The sequence below is a fragment of the Pseudophryne corroboree genome, chromosome 10 (genome assembly GCF_028390025.1).
Source record: "Pseudophryne corroboree isolate aPseCor3 chromosome 10, aPseCor3.hap2, whole genome shotgun sequence".
In the NCBI taxonomy this organism is placed as follows: domain Eukaryota; kingdom Metazoa; phylum Chordata; class Amphibia; order Anura; family Myobatrachidae; genus Pseudophryne; species Pseudophryne corroboree.
This window is the reverse complement of record NC_086453.1, coordinates 270,821,522-270,847,482: the sequence shown is the minus strand read 5'-3', so window position 1 is coordinate 270,847,482 and position 25,961 is coordinate 270,821,522.

Genomic DNA, 25,961 nt, shown 5'->3' with positions numbered 1-25,961 from the left:
GCAACGTCGTCTGCCAAGGCCGATGCCCAATGTCATAGTACAGAGCATGTCAAATCCAAAACACCAAATATCAGAAAAAAAAGGACTCCAAAACCTAAAATAAAATTGTCGGAGGAGAAGCGTAAACTTGCCAATATGCCATTTACCACACGGAGTGGCAAGGAACGGCTGAGGCCCTGGCCTATGTTCATGGCTAGTGGTTCAGCTTCACATGAGGATGGAAGCACTCAGCCTCTCGCTAGAAAAATGAAAAGACTCAAGCTGGCAAAAGCAGCACAGCAAAGAACTGTGCATTCTTCGAAATCCCAAATCCACAAGGAGAGTCCAATTGTGTCGGTTGCGATGCCTGACCTTCCCAACACTGGACGTGAAGAGCATGCGCCTTCCACCATTTGCACGCCCCCTGCAAGTGCTGGAAGGAGCACCCGCAGTCCAGTTCCTGATAGTCAGATTGAAGATGTCAGTGTTGAAGTACACCAGGATGAGGAGGATATGGGTGTTGCTGGCGCTGGGGAGGAAATTGACCAGGAGGATTCTGATGGTGAGGTGGTTTGTTTAAGTCAGGCACCCGGGGAGACACCTGTTGTCCGTGGGAGGAATATGGCCGTTGACATGCCAGGTGAAAATACCAAAAAAATCAGCTCTTCGGTGTGGAGGTATTTCACGAGAAATGCGGACAACAGGTGTCAAGCCGTGTGTTCCCTTTGCCAAGCTGTAATAAGTAGGGGTAAGGACGTTAACCACCTCGGAACATCCTCCCTTATACGTCACCTGCAGCGCATTCATAATAAGTCAGTGACAAGTTCAAAAACTTTGGGTGACAGCGGAAGCAGTCCACTGACCAGTAAATCCCTTCCTCTTGTAACCAAGCTCACGCAAACCACCCCACCAACTCCCTCAGTGTCAATTTCCTCCTTCCCCAGGAATGCCAATAGTCCTGCAGGCCATGTCACTGGCAATTCTGACGAGTCCTCTCCTGCCTGGGATTCCTCCGATGCATCCTTGCGTGTAACGCCTACTGCTGCTGGCGCTGCTGTTGTTGCCGCTGGGAGTCGATGGTCATCCCAGAGGGGAAGTCGTAAGCCCACTTGTACTACTTCCAGTAAGCAATTGACTGTTCAACAGTCCTTTGCGAGGAAGATGAAATATCACAGCAGTCATCCTACTGCAAAGCGGATAACTGAGGCCTTGACAACTATGTTGGTGTTAGACGTGCGTCCGGTATCCGCCGTTAGTTCACAGGGAACTAGACAATTTATTGAGGCAGTGTGCCCCCGTTACCAAATACCATCTAGGTTCCACTTCTCTAGGCAGGCGATACCGAGAATGTACACGGACGTCAGAAAAAGACTCACCAGTGTCCTAAAAAATGCAGTTGTACCCAATGTCCACTTAACCACGGACATGTGGACAAGTGGAGCAGGGCAGGGTCAGGACTATATGACTGTGACAGCCCACTGGGTAGATGTATGGACTCCCGCCGCAAGAACAGCAGCGGCGGCACCAGTAGCAGCATCTCGCAAACGCCAACTCTTTCCTAGGCAGGCTACGCTTTGTATCACCGCTTTCCAGAATACGCACACAGCTGAAAACCTCTTACGGCAACTGAGGAAGATCATCGCGGAATGGCTTACCCCAATTGGACTCTCCTGTGGATTTGTGGCATCGGACAACGCCAGCAATATTGTGTGTGCATTAAATATGGGCAAATTCCAGCACGTCCCATGTTTTGCACATACCTTGAATTTGGTGGTGCAGAATTTTTTAAAAAACGACAGGGGCGTGCAAGAGATGCTGTCGGTGGCCAGAAGAATTGCGGGACACTTTCGGCGTACAGGCACCACGTACAGAAGACTGGAGCACCACCAAAAACTACTGAACCTGCCCTGCCATCATCTGAAGCAAGAAGTGGTAACGAGGTGGAATTCAACCCTCTATATGCTTCAGAGGTTGGAGGAGCAGCAAAAGGCCATTCAAGCCTATACAATTGAGCACGATATAGTAGGTGGAATGCACCTGTCTCAAGCGCAGTGGAGAATGATTTCAACGTTGTGCAAGGTTCTGATGCCCTTTGAACTTGCCACACGTGAAGTCAGTTCAGACACTGCCAGCCTGAGTCAGGTCATTCCCCTCATCAGGCTTTTGCAGAAGAAGCTGGAGACATTGAAGGAGGAGCTAACACGGAGCGATTCCGCTAGGCATGTGGGACTTGTGGATGGAGCCCTTAATTCGCTTAACAAGGATTCACGGGTGGTCAATCTGTTGAAATCAGAGCACTACATTTTGGCCACCGTGCTCGATCCTAGATTTAAAGCCTACCTTGGATCTCTCTTTCCGGCAGACACAAGTCTGCTGGGGTTGAAAGACCTGCTGGTGACAAAATTGTCAAGTCAAGCGGAACGCGACCTGTCAACATCTCCTCCTTCACATTCTCCCGCAACTGGGGGTGCGAGGAAAAGGCTCAGAATTCCAAGCCCACCCGCTGGCGGTGATGCAGGGCAGTCTGGAGCGACTGCTGATGCTGACATCTGGTACGGACTGAAGGACCTGACAACGATTACGGACATGTCGTCTACTGTCACTGCATATGATTCTCTCAACATTGATAGAATGGTGGAGGATTATATGAGTGACCGCATCCAAGTAGGCACGTCACACAGTCCGTACTTATACTGGCTGGAAAAAGAGGCAATTTGGAGGCCCTTGCACAAACTGGCTTTATTCTACCTAAGTTGCCCTCCCACAAGTGTGTACTCCGAAAGAGTGTTTAGTGCCGCCGCTCACCTTGTCAGCAATCGGCGTACGAGGTTACATCCAGAAAATGTGGAGAAGATGATGTTCATTAAAATGAATTATAATCAATTCCTCCGCGGAGACATTGACCAGCAGCAATTGCCTCCACAAAGTACACAGGGAGCTGAGATGGTGGATTCCAGTGGGGACGAATTGATAATCTGTGAGGAGGGGGATGTACACGGTGATATATCGGAGGGTGATGATGAGGTGGACATCTTGCCTCTGTAGAGCCAGTTTGTGCAAGGAGAGATTAATTGCTTCTTTTTTGGGGGGGTCCAAACCAACCCGTCATATCAGTCACAGTCGTGTGGCAGACCCTGTCACTGAAATGATGGGTTGGTTAAAGTGTGCATGTCCTGTTTTGTTTATACAACATAAGGGTGGGTGGGAGGGCCCAAGGACAACTCCATCTTGCACCTCTTTTTTCTTTTCTTTTTCTTTGCATCATGTGCTGATTGGGGAGGGTTTTTTGGAAGGGACATCCTGCGTGACACTGCAGTGCCACTCCTAAATGGGCCCAGTGTTTGTGTCGGCCACTAGGGTCGCTAATCTTACTCACACAGTCAGCTACCTCATTGCGCCTCTTTTTTTCTTTGCGTCATGTGCTGTTTGGGGAGGGTTTTTTGGAAGGGACATCCTGCGTGACACTGCAGTGCCACTCCTAGATGGGCCCGGTGTTTGTGTCGGCCACTAGGGTCGCTAATCTTACTCACACAGCTACCTCATTGCGCCTCTTTTTTTCTTTGCGTCATGTGCTGTTTGGGGAGGGTTTTTTGGAAGGGACATCCTGCGTGACACTGCAGTGCCACTCCTAGATGGGCCCGGTGTTTGTGTCGGCCACTAGGGTCGCTAATCTTACTCACACAGCTACCTCATTGCGCCTCTTTTTTTCTTTGCGTCATGTGCTGTTTGGGGAGGGTTTTTTGGAAGGGCCATCCTGCGTGACACTGCAGTGCCACTCCTAGATGGGCCCGGTGTTTGTGTCGGCCACTAGGGTCGCTAATCTTACTCACACAGCTACCTCATTGCGCCTCTTTTTTTCTTTGCGTCATGTGCTGTTTGGGGAGGGTTTTTTGGAAGGGACATCCTGCGTGACACTGCAGTGCCACTCCTAGATGGGCCCGGTGTTTGTGTCGGCCACTAGGGTCGCTTATCTTACTCACACAGCGACCTCGGTGCAAATTTTAGGACTAAAAATAATATTGTGAGGTGTGAGGTATTCAGAATAGACTGAAAATGAGTGTAAATTATGGTTTTTGAGGTTAATAATACTTTGGGATCAAAATGACCCCCAAATTCTATGATTTAAGCTGTTTTTTAGTGTTTTTTGAAAAAAACACCCGAATCCAAAACACACCCGAATCCGACAAAAAAAATTCGGTGAGGTTTTGCCAAAACGCGTTCGAACCCAAAACACGGCCGCGGAACCGAACCCAAAACCAAAACACAAAACCCGAAAAATTTCAGGCGCTCATCTCTACTCCCAACAGACGAAGTGTCCGCAAATGTAGACGAGAATTCCACGTGGTGGACGGTGCACTCTCACTGTATATAAAGTCCACACATTGCTTCAATGACAAAGTTTTATTGTAGCCTCATAGGTTTTGGCGTTTCGATCCAAAAACCAAGATCTTTTTCAAGAAGGGCCATACAAAAATCATCAAATCCAATCTTAGTATAGCGAAGCCAAATAGTTAAAAAGTATATATAGAAAAAATAGAACAGAAACATGACTGAGCCTCCCAGGTCCCAATATATAACAATACTGGCGACAATGCTTGTATCAGAAAAACTACTATTTATATACGAGGTTTAGAAAAAGGAACCCATATATCAAAGCGGGTATCAGAGGGGTGAATCTACAAGAAGATATAGAATAACACCCTGTGTTCACCACTGATCTTAAATATGGGGGGATAGAGTTATCGGCGACCAGTGTTGCTAAAAAAGGGGGTTATTGACTAACCATATAAATTTTCTAAAAAGCCAGAGAGATAAAAAAAGTTTTCTATAAAAATTTTTTTTTTATTAATACATATGAGAGTAGTAAAAAATCAATCAATTAAATAAGAGTTAGCAAAAGGATTAAAAAAGGATAGGAGATCAGACTTAGCTTAAAAATCAGTAGGGGGTCAGTACAGGAAATCCAACGCGTTTCGTCTCATCAGACTTCTTCAAGGGGTCTATATATATATATATATATATCAATACCGGTTCTCTAGGATGGATTGCTGCTCCTCTCCACAATGCAGTAAGAACCAGGCTACACTCCACGGGTTTTTATAAGCAAATCAGCGTGTATTGAAATACATATCAAAAAGCCAAATCGTGCATAGTAACAACCACCAACGTTTCAACGCCTCTAGGGCATTTTTTTCAAGGTGCTATGCTGTGCAGTAGTTTGGTTTGTTATACTACTGCACAGTAGAGATGAGCGCCTGAAATTTTTCGGATTTTGTGTTTTGGTTTTGGGTTCGGTTCCGCGGCCGTGTTTTGGGTTCGACCGCGTTTTGGCAAAACCTCACCGAATTTTTTTTGTCGGATTCGGGTGTGTTTTGGATTCGGGTGTTTTTTAAAAAAAACACTAAAAAACAGCTTAAATCATAGAATTTGGGGGTCATTTTGATCCCATATTATTATTAACCTCAAAAACCATAATTTCCACTCATTTTCAGTCTATTCTGAATACCTCACACCTCACAATATTATTTTTAGTCCTAAAATTTGCACCAAGGTCGCTGGATGACTAAGCTAAGCGACACTAGTGGCCGACACAAACACCTGGCCCATCTAGGAGTGGCACTGCAGTGTCACGCAGGATGTCCCTTCCAAAAAACCCTCCCCAATCAGCACATGACGCAAAGAAAAAAAGAGGCGCAATGAGGTAGCTGACTGTGTGAGTAAGATTAGCGACCCTAGTGGCCGACACAAACACCGGGCCCATTTAGGAGTGGCACTGCAGTGTCACGCAGGATGTCCCTTCCAAAAAACCCTCCCCAATCAGCACATGACGCAAAGAAAAAAAGAGGCGCAATGAGGTAGCTGACTGTGTGAGTAAGATTAGCGACCCTAGTGGCCGACACAAACACCGGGCCCATTTAGGAGTGGCACTGCAGTGTCACGCAGGATGTCCCTTCCAAAAAACCCTCCCCAATCAGCACATGACGCAAAGAAAAAAAGAGGCGCAATGAGGTAGCTGACTGTGTGAGTAAGATTAGCGACCCTAGTGGCCGACACAAACACCGGGCCCATTTAGGAGTGGCACTGCAGTGTCACGCAGGATGTCCCTTCCAAAAAACCCTCCCCAATCAGCACATGACGCAAAGAAAAAAAGAGGCGCAATGAGGTAGCTGACTGTGTGAGTAAGATTAGCGACCCTAGTGGCCGACACAAACACCGGGCCCATTTAGGAGTGGCACTGCAGTGTCACGCAGGATGTCCCTTCCAAAAAACCCTCCCCAAACAGCACATGACGCAAAGAAAAATAAAAGAAAAAAGAGGTGCAAGATGGAATTGTCCTTGGGCCCTCCCACCCACCCTTATGTTGTATAAACAAAACAGGACATGCACACTTTAACCAACCCATCATTTCAGTGACAGGGTCTGCCACACGACTGTGACTGATATGACGGGTTGGTTTGGACCCCCCCCAAAAAAGAAGCAATTAATCTCTCCTTGCACAAACTGGCTCTACAGAGGCAAGATGTCCACCTCATCATCACCCTCCGATATATCACCGTGTACATCCCCCTCCTCACAGATTATCAATTCGTCCCCACTGGAATCCACCATCTCAGCTCCCTGTGTACTTTGTGGAGGCAATTGCTGCTGGTCAATGTCTCCGCGGAGGAATTGATTATAATTCATTTTAATGAACATCATCTTCTCCACATTTTCTGGATGTAACCTCGTACGCCGATTGCTGACAAGGTGAGCGGCGGCACTAAACACTCTTTCGGAGTACACACTTGTGGGAGGGCAACTTAGGTAGAATAAAGCCAGTTTGTGCAATGGCCTCCAAATTGCCTCTTTTTCCTGCCAGTATAAGTATGGACTGTGTGACGTGCCTACTTGGATGCGGTCACTCATATAATCCTCCACCATTCTTTCAATGGTGAGAGAATCATATGCAGTGACAGTAGACGACATGTCCGTAATCGTTGTCAGGTCCTTCAGTCCGGACCAGATGTCAGCATCAGCAGTCGCTCCAGACTGCCCTGCATCACCGCCAGCGGGTGGGCTCGGAATTCTGAGCCTTTTCCTCGCACCCCCAGTTGCGGGAGAATGTGAAGGAGGAGATGTTGACAGGTCGCGTTCCGCTTGACTTGACAATTTTCTCACCAGCAGGTCTTTCAACCCCAGCAGACTTGTGTCTGCCGGAAAGAGAGATCCAAGGTAGGCTTTAAATCTAGGATCGAGCACGGTGGCCAAAATGTAGTGCTCTGATTTCAACAGATTGACCACCCGTGAATCCTTGTTAAGCGAATTAAGGGCTCCATCCACAAGTCCCACATGCCTAGCGGAATCGCTCCGTGTTAGCTCCTCCTTCAATGTCTCCAGCTTCTTCTGCAAAAGCCTGATGAGGGGAATGACCTGACTCAGGCTGGCAGTGTCTGAACTGACTTCACGTGTGGCAAGTTCAAAGGGCATCAGAACCTTGCACAACGTTGAAATCATTCTCCACTGCGCTTGAGACAGGTGCATTCCACCTCCTATATCGTGCTCAATTGTATAGGCTTGAATGGCCTTTTGCTGCTCCTCCAACCTCTGAAGCATATAGAGGGTTGAATTCCACCTCGTTACCACTTCTTTCTTCAGATGATGGCAGGGCAGGTTCAGTAGTTTTTGGTGGTGCTCCAGTCTTCTGTACGTGGTGCCTGTACGCCGAAAGTGTCCCGCAATTTTTCTGGCCACCGACAGCATCTCTTGCACGCCCCTGTCGTTTTTTAAATAATTCTGCACCACCAAATTCAAGGTATGTGCAAAACATGGGACGTGCTGGAATTTGCCCATATTTAATGCACACACAATATTGCTGGCGTTGTCCGATGCCACAAATCCACAGGAGAGTCCAATTGGGGTAAGCCATTCCGCGATGATCTTCCTCAGTTGCCGTAAGAGGTTTTCAGCTGTGTGCGTATTCTGGAAAGCGGTGATACAAAGCGTAGCCTGCCTAGGAAAGAGTTGGCGTTTGCGAGATGCTGCTACTGGTGCCGCCGCTGCTGTTCTTGCGGCGGGAGTCCATACATCTACCCAGTGGGCTGTCACAGTCATATAGTCCTGACCCTGCCCTGCTCCACTTGTCCACATGTCCGTGGTTAAGTGGACATTGGGTACAACTGCATTTTTTAGGAGACTGGTGAGTCTTTTTCTGACGTCCGTGTACATTCTCGGTATCGCCTGCCTAGAGAAGTGGAACCTAGATGGTATTTGGTAACGGGGGCACACTGCCTCAATAAATTGTCTAGTTCCCTGTGAACTAACGGCGGATACCGGACGCACGTCTAACACCAACATAGTTGTCAAGGCCTCAGTTATCCGCTTTGCAGCAGGATGACTGCTGTGATATTTCATCTTCCTCGCAAAGGACTGTTGAACAGTCAATTGCTTACTGGAAGTAGTACAAGTGGGCTTACGACTTCCCCTCTGGGATGACCATCGACTCCCAGCAGCAACAACAGCAGCGCCAGCAGCAGTAGGCGTTACACGCAAGGATGCATCGGAGGAATCCCAGGCAGGAGAGGAATCATCAGAATTGCCAGTGACATGGCCTGCAGGACTATTGGCATTCCTGGGGAAGGAGGAAATTGACACTGAGGGAGTTGGTGGGGTGGTTTGCGTGAGCTTGGTTACAAGAGGAAGGGATTTACTGGTCAGTGGACTGCTTCCGCTGTCACCCAAAGTTTTTGAACTTGTCACTGACTTATTATAAATGCGCTGCAGGTGACGTATAAGGGAGGATGTTCCGAGGTGGTTAACGTCCTTACCCCTACTTATTACAGCTTGACAAAGGGAACACACGGCTTGACACCTGTTGTCCGCATTTCTGGTGAAATACCTCCACACCGAAGAGCTGATTTTTTTGGTATTTTCACCAGGCATGTCAACGGCCATATTCCTCCCACGGACAACAGGTGTCTCCCCGGGTGCCTGACTTAAACAAACCACCTCACCATCAGAATCCTCCTGGTCAATTTCCTCCCCAGCGCCAGCAACACCCATATCCTCCTCATCCTGGTGTACTTCAACACTGACATCTTCAATCTGACTATCAGGAACTGGACTGCGGGTGCTCCTTCCAGCACTTGCAGGGGGCGTGCAAATGGTGGAAGGCGCATGCTCTTCACGTCCAGTGTTGGGAAGGTCAGGCATCGCAACCGACACAATTGGACTCTCCTTGTGGATTTGGGATTTCGAAGAACGCACAGTTCTTTGCGGTGCTACTGCTTTTGCCAGCTTGAGTCTTTTCATTTTTCTAGCGAGAGGCTGAGTGCCTCCATCCTCATGTGAAGCTGAACCACTAGCCATGAACATAGGCCAGGGCCTCAGCCGTTCCTTGCCACTCCGTGTGGTAAATGGCATATTGGCAAGTTTACGCTTCTCCTCCGACAATTTTATTTTAGGTTTTGGAGTCCTTTTTTTACTGATATTTGGTGTTTTGGATTTTACATGCTCTGTACTATGACATTGGGCATCGGCCTTGGCAGACGACGTTGCTGGCATTTCATCGTCTCGGCCATGACTAGTGGCAGCAGCTTCAGCACGAGGTGGAAGTGGATCTTGATCTTTCCCTAATTTTGGAACCTCAACATTTTTGTTCTCCATATTTTAATAGGCACAACTAAAAGGCACCTCAGGTAAACAATGGAGATGGATGGATACTAGTATACAATTATGGACGGACTGCCGAGTGCCGACACAGAGGTAGCTACAGCCGTGAACTACCGTACTGTGTCTGCTGCTAATATAGACTGGTTGATAAAGAGATGTCGTAGTATGTATGTATGAAGAAGAAAGAAAAAAAAACCACGGGTAGGTGGTATACAATTATGGACGGACTGCCGAGTGCCGACACAGAGGTAGCCACAGCCGTGAACTACCGTACTGTACTGTGTCTGCTGCTAATATAGACTGGTTGATAAAGAGATGTAGTAGTATGTATGTATAAAGAAGAAAGAAAAAAAAACCACGGGTAGGTGGTATACAATTATGGACGGACTGCCGAGTGCCGACACAGAGGTAGCCACAGCCGTGAACTACCGTACTGTACTGTGTCTGCTGCTAATATAGACTGGTTGATAAAGAGATGTCGTAGTATGTATGAAGAAGAAAGAAAAAAAACCACGGTTAGGTGGTATACAATTATGGACGGACTGCCGAGTGCCGACACAGAGGTAGCCACAGCCGTGAACTACCGTACTGTACTGTGTCTGCTGCTAATATAGACTGGTTGATAAAGAGATGTCGTAGTATGTATGTATGAAGAAGAAAGAAAAAAAAACCACGGTTAGGTGGTATACAATTATGGACGGACTGCCGAGTGGCGACACAGAGGTAGCCACAGCCGTGAACTACCGTACTGTACTGTGTCTGCTGCTAATATAGACTGGTTGATAAAGAGATGTCGTAGTATGTATGTATAAAGAAGAAAGAAAAAAAAACCACGGGTAGGTGGTATACAATTATGGATGGACTGCCGAGTGCCGACACAGAGGTAGCTACAGCCGTGAACTACCGTACTGTGTCTGCTGCGACTGGATGATAAATAATGATATAAAAAATATATATATATATATCACTACTGCAGCCGGACAGGTATATATATTATATAATGACGGACCTGCTGGACACTGTCTGTCAGCAGAATGAGTTTTTTATAGAATAAAAAAAAAAACACCACACAAGTGAAGTCACACGACGAGTGTTTAACTTTTTCAGGCAATCACAATATAGTATACTACTAACTATACTGGTGGTCAGTGTGGTCAGGTCACTGGTCAGTCACACTGGCAGTGGCACTCCTGCAGCAAAAGTGTGCACTGTTTAATTTTAATATAATATGTACTCCTGGCTCCTGCTATAACCTATAACTGGCACTGCAGTGCTCCCCAGTCTCCCCCACAATTATAAGCTGTGTGAGCTGAGCACAGTCAGATATATAATATATACATAGATGATGCAGCACACTGGGCTGAGCAGTGCACACAGATATGGTATGTGACTGTCTTGTACTCCTGGCTCCTGCTATAACCTATAACTGGCACTGCAGTGCTCCCCAGTCTCCCCCACAATTATAAGCTGTGTGAGCTGAGCACAGTCAGATATATAATATATACATAGATGATGCAGGCATGCAGCACACTGGGCTGAGCAGTGCACACAGATATGGTATGTGACTGAGTCACTGTGTGTACCGTTTTTTTCAGGCAGAGAACGGATATATTAAATAAAACAACTGCACTGCTGGTGGTCACTGTGGTCAGTCACTAAACTCTGCACTCTCTTCTACAGTATCAGCCTCAGGTCAATCTCTCTCTCTCTCTCTCCTAATCTAAATGGAGAGGACGCCAGCCACGTCCTCTCCCTATCAATCTCAATGCACGTGTGAAAATGGCGGCGACGCGCGGCTCCTTATATAGAATCCGAGTCTCGCGAGAATCCGACAGCGTCATGATGACGTTCGGGCGCGCTCGGGTTAACCGAGCAAGGCGGGAAGATCCGAGTCGCTCGGACCCGTGAAAAAAAACATGAAGTTCGTGCGGGTTCGGATTCAGAGAAACCGAACCCGCTCATCTCTACTGCACAGCATAGCACCTTGAAAAAATAAGTCAGATCTAGGGGGATCCGATCCAATGCCCATGGGATTGCGCATCGGATCGGGGGAAATGCACCCCGAAAATGCCCGATTCCACCCAATATATCGGGCCGAATGCCCAAATTGGGCTGAAATCAGGCATAATCGGCCTAGTGTATAGGGCCCCTAAGTTGTAATTATTGCTAGTGCACAGTAGAAAATGTCCAATATTTTGGGACCAACGGAAATGCGTCTTTTAGTATAGGAGGACCACATTGTCAGAGAGAGTCACCCATTGTCCCCCAAAAGTTCCATGATTAAAGCAACACACACCCTAAATAATTCCCAGTCCTCCATGATGCGGGATCAGTACTAAATGCCGCCCGGTATTTCGACCGCCGGGATTCCGTCCGGCGGCATCCTGACCGCATCCCCATGATGCACAACCAGATTATGCTGATTTTAATGATATGCAGCATGGCTGTATTCAGTGTTTAATTGTGACTGTATTTGCATACAACCTGTTATGCTACAGCATATTCCAGACAAAAACTGTAACATAATTAGATACAGTTTCATTACTCCCTGAATGTAGCCATGCTGCATATCATTTAAGTCAGCTTAACCTGCTTGTGTGAGTTAGGGGGTAATTCAGATCTGATCACTGGGCTGCTAATTTTGCTGTCCTCTGCTCAGATAGTCGCCGCCTCCAGGGGAAGTGTAAATTCGCCATGCAAGTGTGCGATCGCATGTGTATTAGAGATGAGCGCCGGAAATTTTTCGGGTTTTGTGTTTTGGTTTTGGGTTCGGTTCCGCGGCCGTGTTTTGGGTTCGACCGCGTTTTGGCAAAACCTCACCGAATTTTTTTTGTCGGATTCGGGTGTGTTTTGGATTCGGGTGTTTTTTTCAAAAAACCCTAAAAAACAGCTTAAATCATAGAATTTGGGGGTAATTTTGATCCCAAAGTATTATTAACCTCAAAAAACATAATTTACACTCATTTTCAGCCTATTCTGAACACATCACACCTCACAATATTATTTTTAGTCCTAAAATTTGCACCGAGGTCGCTGTGTGAGTAAGATAAGCGACCCTAGTGGCCGACACAAACACCGGGCCCATCTAGGAGTGGCACTGCAGTGTCACGCAGGATGTCCCTTCCAAAAAACCCTCCCCAAACAGCACATGACGCAAAGAAAAAAAGAGGCGCAATGAGGTAGCTGACTGTGTGAGTAAGATTAGCGACCCTAGTGGCCGACACAAACACCGGGCACATCTAGGAGTGGCACTGCAGTGTCACGCAGGATGTCCCTTCCAAAAAACCCTCCCCAAACAGCACATGACGCAAAGAAAAAAAGAGGCGCAATGAGGTAGCTGTGTGAGTAAGATTAGCGACCCTAGTGGCCGACACAAACACCGTGCCTATCTAGGAGTGGCACTGCAGTGTCACGCAGGATGTCCCTTCCAAAAAACCCTCCCCAATCAGCACATGATGCAAAGAAAAAGAAAAGAAAAAAGAGGTGCAAGATGGAATTATCCTTGGGCCCTCCCACCCACCCTTATGTTGTATAAACAAAACAGGACATGCACACTTTAACCAACCCATCATTTCAGTGACAGGGTCTGCCACACGACTGTGACTGATATGACGGGTTGGTTTGGACCCCCCCCAAAAAAGAAGCAATTAATCTCTCCTTGCACAAACTGGCTCTACAGAGGCAAGATGTCCACCTCATCTTCACCCTCCGATATATCACCGTGTACATCCCCCTCCTCACAGATTATCAATTCGTCCCCACTGGAATCCACCATCTCAGCTCCCTGTGTACTTTGTGGAGGCAATTGCTGCTGGTCAATGTCTCCGCGGAGGAATTGATTATAATTCATTTTAATGAACATCATCTTCTCCACATTTTCTGGATGTAACCTCGTACGCCGATTGCTGACAAGGTGAGCGGCGGCACTAAACACTCTTTCGGAGTACACACTTGTGGGAGGGCAACTTAGGTAGAATAAAGCCAGTTTGTGCAAGGGCCTCCAAATTGCCTCTTTTTCCTGCCAGTATAAGTACGGACTGTGTGACGTGCCTACTTGGATGCGGTCACTCATATAATCCTCCACCATTCTATCAATGTTGAGAGAATCATATGCAGTGACAGTAGACGACATGTCCGTAATCGTTGTCAGGTCCTTCAGTCCGGACCAGATGTCAGCATCAGCAGTCGCTCCAGACTGCCCTGCATCACCGCCAGCGGGTGGGCTCGGAATTCTGAGCCTTTTCCTCGCACCCCCAGTTGCGGGAGAATGTGAAGGAGGAGATGTTGACAGGTCGCGTTCCGCTTGACTTGACAATTTTGTCACCAGCAGGTCTTTCAACCCCAGCAGACCTGTGTCTGCCGGAAAGAGAGATCCAAGGTAGGCTTTAAATCTAGGATCGAGCACGGTGGCCAAAATGTAGTGCTCTGATTTCAACAGATTGACCACCCGTGAATCCTTGTTAAGCGAATTAAGGGCTGCATCCACAAGTCCCACATGCCTAGCGGAATCGCTCCGTGTTAGCTCCTTCTTCAATGCCTCCAGCTTCTTCTGCAAAAGCCTGATGAGGGGAATGACCTGACTCAGGCTGGCAGTGTCTGAACTGACTTCACGTGTGGCAAGTTCAAAGGGCATCAGAACCTTGCACAACGTTGAAATCATTCTCCACTGCACTTGAGACAGGTGCATTCCATCTCCTATATCGTGCTCAATTGTATAGGCTTGAATGGCCTTTTGCTGCTCCTCCAACCTCTGAAGCATATAGAGGGTGGAATTCCACCTCGTTACCACTTCTTGCTTCAGATGATGGCAGGGCAGGTTCAGTAGTTTTTGGTGGTGCTCCAGTCTTCTGTACGTGGTGCCTGTACGCCGAAAGTGTCCCGCAATTTTTCTGGCCACCGACAGCATCTCTTGCACGCCCCTGTCGTTTTTTAAAAAATTCTGCACCACCAAATTCAAGGTATGTGCAAAACATGGGACGTGCTGGAATTTGCCCATATTTAATGCACACACAATATTGCTGGCGTTGTCCGATGCCACAAATCCACAGGAGAGTCCAATTGGGGTAAGCCATTCCGCGATGATCTTCCTCAGTTGCCGTAAGAGGTTTTCAGCTGTGTGCGTATTCTGGAAAGCGGTGATACAAAGCGTAGCCTGCCTAGGAAAGAGTTGGCGTTTGCGAGATGCTGCTACTGGTGCCGCCGCTGCTGTTCTTGCGGCGGGAGTCCATACATCTACCCAGTGGGCTGTCACAGTCATATAGTCCTGACCCTGCCCTGCTCCACTTGTCCACATGTCCGTGGTTAAGTGGACATTGGGTACAACTGCATTTTTTAGGACACTGGTGAGTCTTTTTCTGACGTCCGTGTACATTCTCGGTATCGCCTGCCTAGAGAAGTGGAACCTAGATGGTATTTGGTAACGGGGGCACACTGCCTCAATAAATTGTCTAGTTCCCTGTGAACTAACGGCGGATACCGGACGCACGTCTAACACCAACATAGTTGTCAAGGACTCAGTTATCCGCTTTGCAGTAGGATGACTGCTGTGATATTTCATCTTCCTCGCAAAGGACTGTTGAACAGTCAATTGCTTACTGGAAGTAGTACAAGTGGGCTTACGACTTCCCCTCTGGGATGACCATCGACTCCCAGCGGCAACAACAGCAGCGCCAGCAGCAGTAGGCGTTACACGCAAGGATGCATCGGAGGAATCCCAGGCAGGAAAGGACTCGTCAGACTTGCCAGTGACATGGCCTGCAGGACTATTGGCATTCCTGGGGAAGGAGGAAATTGACACTGAGGGAGTTGGTGGGGTGGTTTGCGTGAGCTTGGTTACAAGAGGAAGGGATTTACTGGTCAGTGGACTGCTTCCGCTGTCACCCAAAGTTTTTGAACTTGTCACTGACTTATTATGAATGCGCTGCAGGTGACGTATAAGGGAGGATGTTCCGAGGTGGTTAACGTCCTTACCCCTACTTATTACAGCTTGACAAAGGGAACACACGGCTTGACACCTGTTGTCCGCATTTCTGGTGAAATACCTCCACACCGAAGAGCTGATTTTTTTGGTATTTTCACCTGGCATGTCAACGGCCATATTCCTCCCACGGACAACAGGTGTCTCCCCGGGTGCCTGACTTAAACAAACCACCTCACCATCAGAATCCTCCTGGTCAATTTCCTCCCCAGCGCCAGCAACACCCATATCCTCCTCATCCTGGTGTACTTCAACACTGACATCTTCAATCTGACTATCAGGAACTGGACTGCGGGTGCTCCTTCCAGCACTTGCAGGGGGCATGCAAATAGTGGAAGGCGCATGCTCTTCACGTCCAGTGTTGGGAAGGTCAGGCATCGCAAACGACACAATTGGACTCTCCTTGTGGATTTGGGATTTCAAAGAACGCACAGTTCTTTGCGGTGCTTTTGCCAGCTTGAGTCTTTTCAGTTTTCTAGCGAGAGGCTGAGTGCTTCCATCCTCATGTGAAGCTGAACCACTAGCCATGAACATAGGCCAGGGCCTCAGCCGTTCCTTGCCACTCCGTGTGGTAAATGGCATATTGGCAAGTTTACGCTTCTCCTCCGACAATTTTATTTTAGGTTTTGGAGTCCTTTTTTTTCTGATATTTGGTGTTTTGGATTTGACATGCTCTGTACTATGACATTGGGCATCGGCCTTGGCAGACGACGTTGCTGGCATTTCATCGTCTCGGCCATGACTAGTGGCAGCAGCTTCAGCACGAGGTGGAAGTGGATCTTGATCTTTCCCTAATTTTGGAACCTCAACTTTTTTGTTCTCCATATTTTATAGGCAGAACTAAAAGGCACCTCAGGTAAACAATGGAGATGGATGGATTGGATACTAGTATACAATTATGGACGGACTGCCACGGTTAGGTGGTATAAAAAAACCACGGTTAGGTGGTATATATTATAATAATAATACAATTATGGATGGACGGACTGCCTGCCGACTGCCGACACAGAGGTAGCCACAGCCGTGAACTACCGCACTGTACACTGGTTGATAAAGAGATAGTAGTATACTCGTAACAACTAGTATGACACTATGACGACGGTATAAAGAATGAAAAAAAAACCACGGTTAGGTGGTATATATTATAATAATAATACAATTATGGATGGACGGACTGCCTGCCGACTGCCGACACAGAGGTAGCCACAGCCGTGAACTACCGCACTGTACACTGGTTGATAAAGAGATAGTAGTATACTCGTAACAACTAGTATGACACTATGACGACGGTATAAAGAATGAAAAAAAAACCACGGTTAGGTGGTATATATTATAATAATAATACAATTATGGATGGACGGACTGCCTGCCGACTGCCGACACAGAGGTAGCCACAGCCGTGAACTACCGCACTGTACACTGGTTGATAAAGAGATAGTAGTATACTCGTAACAACTAGTATGACACTATGACGACGGTATAAAGAATGAAAAAAAAACCACGGTTAGGTGGTATATATTATAATAATAATACAATTATGGATGGACGGACTGCCTGCCGACTGCCGACACAGAGGTAGCCACAGCCGTGAACTACCGCACTGTACACTGGTTGATAAAGAGATAGTAGTATACTCGTAACAACTAGTATGACACTATGACGACGGTATAAAGAATGCAAAAAAAACCACGGTTAGGTGGTATATATTATAATAATAATACAATTATGGATGGACGGACTGCCTGCCGACTGCCGACACAGAGGTAGCCACAGCCGTGAACTACCGCACTGTACACTGGTTGATAAAGAGATAGTAGTATACTCGTAACAATTAGGATGACACTATGACGGTATAAAGAATGAAAAAAAAACCACGGTTAGGTGGTAGGTATATAATAATAAATAATACAATTCTGGTCGGACGGACTGCCTGCCGTGTGCCGACACAGAGGTAGCCACAGCCGTGAACTACCGCACTGTACACTGGTTGATAAAGAGATAGTAGTATACTCGTAACAATTAGGATGACACTATGACGGTATAAAGAATGAAAAAAAAACCACGGTTAGGTGGTAGGTATATAATAATAAATAATACAATTCTGGTCGGACGGACTGCCTGCCGTGTGCCGACACAGAGGTAGCCACAGCCGTGAACTACCGCACTGTACACTGGTTGATAAAGAGATAGTAGTATACTCGTAACAATTAGGATGACACTATGACGGTATAAAGAATGAAAAAAAAAACACGGTTAGGTGGTAGGTATATAATAATAAATAATACAATTCTGGTCGGACGGACTGCCTGCCGTGTGCCGACACAGAGGTAGCCACAGCCGTGAACTACCGCACTGTACTGTGTCTGCTGCTAATATAGACTGGTTGATATTTAAAGAGATATTAGTAGTATACAACAATACTATACTGGTGGTCAGGCACTGGTCACCACTCCTGCAGCAAAAGTGTGCACTGTTAATTAATATAATTGTACTCCTGGCTCCTGCTAACAACCTGCAGTGCTCCCCAGTCTCCCCCACAATTAATTATAAGCTTTTAATTTATACATTGATGACTGTGCAGCACACTGGGCTGAGCTGAGTGCACACAGACTGAGTCACACTGTGTGACTGACTGTGCTGTGTATCGTTTTTTTTTTCAGGCAGAGAACGGATATAGCAGAGAGAAGTGAACGGATATATTATATTAAATAAAAGTTAACTAGCAACTGCACTGGTCACTGACTGTGGTAAACTAACTCTGTCTGCGACTCTGCACAATCTCTCTCTATCTAATCTATCTATCTCTATTCTAATGGAGAGGACGCCAGACACGTCCTCTCCCTATCAATCTCAATGCACGAGTGAAAATGGCGGCGACGCGCGGCTCCTTATATAGAATCCGAGTCTCGCGATAGAATCCGAGCCTCGCGAGAATCCGACAGCGTCATGATGACGTTCGGGCGCGCTCGGGTTAACCGAGCAAGGCGGGAAGATCCGAGTCGCTCGGACCCGTGGAAAAAAAAGTGAAGTTCGTGCGGGTTCGGATTCAAAGAAACCGAACCCGCTCATCTCTAATGTGTATGCTGAGCTGTGAAAATCCACTTTGTGCAGTCTGTGTGCAACCCAGGACTTACTCCTCCAGTGTGATGAGAACAGGCTTGGGCACGCCTGCATTTTCCAGACACTCCCTGCTCAGTTGCCACCCACAGATGGCCTCTACATGTTAATCACCTTCCGAACACCCATGCGATCGGCTTTTTTTACACCATCCTCTCGCTGACCGGCAATGCCCATTGTTGTTGTCTGACGCGTGTGCGCATTGTGTTCCATATGCATGCGAAGTTATGACCTGATCGCCCACTGTGCGAAAATGCACAGCAGCGATCAGATCTGAATCACCCCCCTAGTACATTCATTTGCGTCTATGACGCATTTGTGTGTTAAAAAAAAAAACAATACGTAGAGTATTTTGAAATTACACACAAAATATAAGCATGTCACACAACAATTCTTTGAGCGTTTTAGAGCTGTTTTGTGTTCGATTTGCAATATCAGACCTCACTACATTGGCCGAGTTGTGTACTTAACATTGGCAAAACATCTGGATCCAACTTTTTATCGGGTTCTCTACTTAAGAGCTGAAAGCATCCAAAAAGTAGCTTTGTGGCCCCTAATACATTAGCCGGCTTTGCAAAATGCCCAGTGTCTCAAAGTACTTCCTAGTATGTGTTTTCTTTCTGAAGTGATGCTTCCACCCAATTAATTTGAAATATGTAATATATCTTATCTAAGAACATTGACATTGTGGGAATTGATGGTTGAATCCAAATTTGTAGAATCATTTTTCTTGCAGCTGTCGATATTTCCACATTAGAACTTATAAATCCACCAATTCACCTCCAAAATCCTTAAAGAGTATGATTGAGTGCTGCAAGTGTGGCGGTACGGTGTACCAGTAAGAAATTCCCAGCCGGTATGCCGTACCGCTGGGCCGCCACCTTGCAGACACCGGGTGTTAGAGAGAGGAGAGTGCACCATGCGCTTCTCCTCTCCTGCATGGTACACCTCTCCTGCCTGCCCAAGTCCCGATTCTGACGACATTGGCGTGCACTGAAATGCCGGTTCATGAGCCAATCAGAGCTCACAGACAGGCAACCAATCAGGAGCCACCACTGCCAGACCATGAGCGCTGATTGGCTCGCGAACTGGCACCAGTTCGAATATACAGGATGATGCCGCTGCCGCAGGAGGACGCGGAGACTGGACTGAGGGCAGGAGGAGCACGTGCTGCGCTCTCATCTCCCCAGCGGCAGGCCAGCAGCAGAAGACCATGCCAGCCACAGGCAGCAGCAACAACAGTGAGTTGCACTGCTGGGGCATATCTGGCACTCTGGGGGCATGTGTATCTGGCACTTTGGGGGCATATCTGGCACTGAAGGGGCATATCTGGCACTGTGGGGGCATGTGTATCTGGCACTGTGGGGGCATATTTGGCACTCTGGGGGCATGTGTGTCTGGCACTGTGGGGGCATATCTGGCACTGTGGGGGCATGTGTATCTGTCACTGTGGGGGCATATCTGGCACTGTGGGGGCATATCTGGCACTGAAGGGTCATATCTGGCACTGTGGGGGCATGTGTATCTGGCAGTGTGGGGGCATATCTGGCAGTGTGGGGGCATATGTGTATCTGGCACTGTGGGGGCATATCTGGCACTGTGGGGGCATATGTGTATCTGGAACTGTGGGAGCATATGTGTACCTGGCACAGTGGGGGCATATCTGGCACTCTGGGGCAATGTGTATCTGACACTTTGGGCAATGTGCATCTGGCACTCTGGGGGCATATATGGCACTACTGGGGGCATTTGTGCATCTGGCACCATGGGGCATTTGTGCCTCTGGAACCATGGGCATTTGTGTATCTGGCACTCTAGGCCCATATCTGGCACAGTGGGGGTGTATCTGGCACTGTGGAGGCATGTGTATCTGGCACTATTGGGGTCATATGTGTATCTGGCCCCCATATGTGTATCCTGCCCCCATTTTCATTGGCCACACCCCATGTGGCATTTGGCCACACCTATTTTTTGGGAGCACGCGCGCACACAGTACCTATAAGACATTTTTACTACTTGCACCACTGGAGCTGCCCTTCCATATTCACATTTCAAGCGTCACGGAGTCAACCCCATTTCCCAACGTTTATGCAGAGAATGGTATGCCCTATGAAATATTTAAAGGAACATTTCCCCATAAGTCAGCACTGGAAGAAGTCTTGATGAGTCTTTCAGGGCACCCAGCAATGTTTCCACAGAAATGTTTGGAAAACTTTCCCTCCATCCACCTAGTCCTGTTGTTAATTCATTGTAGTCCACTAAAGTTCTTAAAAATGAATAGTGTGATGATATCGCCTTTTGATTTGGATTACCCTGCAAAAGGACTTTATCAAATTTGTTACCCCAATCATTCACCCCAAATGCTTGACCTACCTTATTGGCATATTACTGTGCTTGAATAAATGTCAAATTGAAAGAGATAATCTCATCAAATTCTGCACTAGCTTTTGCAAAAGTTTTTGGCTTGCTAGTCTCAGCGTCTGTCAATTGCCCCACCCTATACAATCGTGCCCTTCTCCATAGATAAAAGGGGAAAATCTCCTCCCCTTCCTGGAGGTTGGGATTATCCATGAAGGGAAGGTGTATCGATAAGTAAGAATATAGCTTCAGTCTGTGGCGTAGTATGGGCCATACTTTCCTACAGTAGTAGACATTAAGAATTGGTTACTAAACATTTCAAAGTCTACCTCACAGTCTAAGGCATAAATAATGCTACCAATTACATATTGGAAAGGAGGAAGCCCTCCAATGTGGTATGAGTATAGATGTCAATATTTGACAACCAATCTCGAATGTACCTTAATTGTGCGGAATAATTATACAATTCTAAATTCAGTAAATTAACACTCCCATTGGATATAAGTGATTGTAGTTGTACAATTCCTATTCTGGATTTTTTCCCTTCCCATATAAATCTACTAAATAGAGAATTAATCTCCCGCACATCACTAGTTAGTACCACAGGAAGTGACTACAATGGATAAAGTAATCTAGGGAAGAATACCATTTTTATCAGGTTAACATGCCCCAAAAGAAAAATGGGGAGGCCTCTCCATCCCATAAATTGTCTTTCACACTCCTTTATAGCTGATTTTATATTCTTTCTATATAGTACATTTATATTTTTTGGAAGCTTTCCCCCCAAATACGTTATGAGTTCAGGTGCCCACCTAGTAGGTAGATCTCCTGCCCAAGCTGGTTTCCTGTGTCCTAACTTCAAATATAACTCCACCGACTTCTCTAGGTTCACTGTGAAGCCAGAAGCTTTACCAAATTCTGTGAGCTACTGCATTAGAGGGATTAGAGATGTCATCGGGATTGTTATATATAGTAGCAGATCATCTGCAAAAGTTGTAAATTTTATTTCCGTTGGTCCTACCGCAATGCTTCATAAATCCGGCCAATCCTGCAGAAGGCAAAGCATAGGGTCCAGTACCAGACTGAAATAGAGTGGGGAGCGTTAACATCTCTGGCGTGTACCTCTATTCATTTTTACTTTTTGACTTATATTTTCTTTGACAAGTAGGGAAGTGTATGGAGATTTATATAGGAAGTGGATAAAGTTTATAAACCTTTCACTGGGTTCCCTTGTTCTTAAAACTTTATATAGGAAAGGCCATGATATACTGAAGTGTCAAAAACTTAATTAGCATCCAAACTAAGTAATATACTAGCTTTAGATTTGGAAGTTGATTGCTGGGACTGTACAATAGCTGCAATTGCAGGGCCTAATGCAGGCCTGATCGCTGTGCTGCAAATTACACTGTCCTGCAATCAGATAGTCGCCGCCCAGGGGGAGTTAAAATTTGCTCCGTGCAAGTGTGCAAATGCATGTGTACATTGGGCCTAATTCTGAGTTGGTCGCAGCAGCAAATTTGTTAGCAGTTGGGCAAAGCCATGTGCACTGTAGGGGGAACAGATATAACATTTGCAGAGAGAGTTAGATTTGGGTGGGGTGTATTCAATTTCAAACTGAAATCTAAATTGCAGTGTAAAAATAAAGCAGCCAGTAATTACCCTGCACAGAAACAAAATAACCCACCCAAATTTGACTCTCTGTGCAAATGTTATATCTGCCCCCCCCCCCCCCTGCAGTGCACATGGTTTTGCCCAACTGCTAACAAACTTGCTAACAACTCAGAATTACCACCTTTGTGCGAAAATTCCTCAGTCAGCGGACAGCTGCAAAACCGTTCGCATCACTATCACAGTCTACTATTTTTCCCATTCTGTGCAGTCTGTGTGTAGCTCAGTACTTACTCCTCCAGTGCGAAGAAATCAGACTGATCGGGTCCGGACCTGACATCACACTCCCACCCTGAAAATGCTTGCGTTTTTCCAGACACTCCCAGAAAACAGCTAGGAACCACCCACAAACATCCTCTTCCTGTCAATCACCTTGCGAATGGTCGTGCGATCAAAATTTTCGCACCACCCTGTCGCTGTTTGGTGAAGTGCCAGCACATTGCAGTTCATACGCATGCGCAGTAGTTCGATAATCGCCCGCTGTGCGAAAATGCACAGCAGTGATCAGGTCTGAATCAGGCCCGCAGTTTTAATTCCTTTGACCAACCAGACACAAACCCCAGTTGATCTGTCAATAAGGTAGAACAAAAAGATTGCAATCTATTCGGCGTTATCTTTTTTCCAATCCAAATTTAGCAATGTTATGGGTCAGTAGGAAGACTCCTCTTGCGGTTCTTTGCCCGCTTGTTGTGTTGTAAATTCTGCATTGAATGTTGGATAGTTCTGGACCATGTTTATGTATATGTTGGCACCAGTCAACTAATATAGTGTAATCTCTGGTTGTAATAATTTAAAATATTCTGCCAAAAACACATCAGGACCAGGAGATTTTCTCAATTGTAAAGATGAGAACACTTCTTGTAACTCCTCCCTTTTAATATCACAATTGCGTATGTCTTTATGTACTTGAGATAAATTAGGGAGATATGACTAAACTAACATATAATCCATCAGATAATACTCCTGTGGATTAGCTGTTTAAAATGTAGAATATAATTTATGGAATATACTAGTGATTTCTTCATTATTAGTTATTAATCACCCATTTCCTGAGTCCTGTGTTGCTGTTTTGTGGTTTCTAGCTTTATGTGGCCTCACCAGGGAGGTTAAAAGTCTGCCCACCCTGTTCCTTCATCTATAGAATATAGAGATGTCTTTGCCTGGGCCAACAAGTAGCTTTCAAGCAGTTGTCTTTTCTGTTTGTATATCTTAAAGGTGTCATCAGATGGGTTATCCATCTATTTCCTAAAGTTCTCTGCCATGCTACAACTAAGAGTCATATTTTTGCTTATTCTTCCTTCTATAATTATGAACGTACAATATAATATGGCCTCTAACTACTTTTTTTATGTTTCCCCAAAATAAAATCAGGTCATATCTACAGTATGTTCTTTATTATCCTTAAATTCACCCCACTTTGTCTTCTTTACTTTTGTAAATTCTCAGTTATGCAAATATACTGGAAATCTCCACAAGCATGTGTCCCTTTTATCATTAGGAATTCTCATTGTTAGGCTAATAAAGGCATGATCAGAGATTAAAATCTCAGATATTCCTGAATCTACTGCATCTGATACTAATCCATCTGTTATTAAATGTAATATATATGTGATGTTGATGTGTACTGATGAATAATAGGTGTATGAACGTCCTAAGATATTATTTAGATGCCAATAATTGACTATGGCATGTGTGTTTTTAAGGTTGAAAATGGGATTATCTTTAATATCAGGCTGATTAATGAGTATTGAGGATTTGTTTAAGGCTGGGTCATTTGCGCAGTTAAAGTTGCCCCCTACAATGAGATTCGGACACTCCCTCTCCAATAACATTTGGGAGATCATATACTTTTTTTAAAAAAAATTAGGTGAATATATATTTGAGAGTATATTTCTTATCATGTATCGAGATACTATGCATAAGGAACCATCCCTTGGGGTCTTTCACTATCTCGATAATATTATAGGTCAAGTAATAGGCTAAAACAACTCCATCCATCCTTTTAATTTAGCTCCCCCACCCCCCCTCACCCCTTTCCGAGTGCGTTTTTTTTTTTTTTGTAAGAAGGCAATCTTAGTCCATTCCTTTTTAAATGTTCCACTGCTCCCTTATGCTTTGCTGGGGTATTAAGTCCTTCTACATTCCAGGAAATTTTAATGTGTTTGATATTAAACTGTGTATAAGACTTAAAAACAAAAATTGCCACAATGCAAAAGTCCAAGAGGAACTCTTTTGCTTTCCAATTCCGACAATCCCACTATATCCCCAGTGCCTCCATGGCCTGTCGGCCCTATAGATTAATATGTGATATTGCATGTTTTTTTTTTTTTTGCAAAACTGATTTTTATTGAGTTTTTGAATATAAATGTAGGAGTACATTCGGCAAGCAAAACACAAAACACAAAACATGTAAACATGTAAAAAACGAGGAGATAAGAGCAGCTAAACAGTAAATTGTCTCACGTACTTCGGTCTCTCCAATAAATGGTATTTTGTAGTTGTAGACCCCTGTAGGTGTGGTCCAGACAATTTTTAGGTAAATATTTAAGTAATAACATTGTAACTTAAAGAGTGAGTTTGGGAAAAAGGGGGGTTTAGAAGGGAGGAGGTGAGGGAAGGGTGAAAAGAGCAGGGGGGGGGTGGGGATAGAAAGAGCACTACTACTTGGTTTTTACTGGTTTGGGTAAGGTGCCTTCCAGGCGTGTACCCAAGATGTTGTGTATGGAGGAATTGTTACATTATTCATCATTTATGTTCATGGAGTGAGGGCTAAAAACATAGAGTCAGAGGTGGGTATATAGGGTGAGGGAGAAAATATAAAGGTGAAGGAAAAGCATACATGGGGGTAATTGATGGCATGGGAGATGAGAAGGTATTATACCAGACGTACAACCCGACAAACAATCATGCAGGGGGAAGGGGTAAAATTGTTATTCAAAGAAAGATGTGTGGTTAATTCCCACAGTTGCGTTATCTAGTTGGTCCTTTGGACATCTTCCACAGGGGGTTTTCAAAGGCTGAGGTTATTTGCGTTTGGGTGTCCGGGTCTAGAGTGGACAAATAAGGACTCCATTTTTTGTGGAACTTCGCAAGACTGGAATAACCCGTGAGAATGGTAGTTTTGCGGTCAAAATAAATATATGTCAGCATAACTTTTAAGACTTCAGCTAAAGAGGGGATGGATCTGACAACCCAGCGTTTCAGGATCATTTTT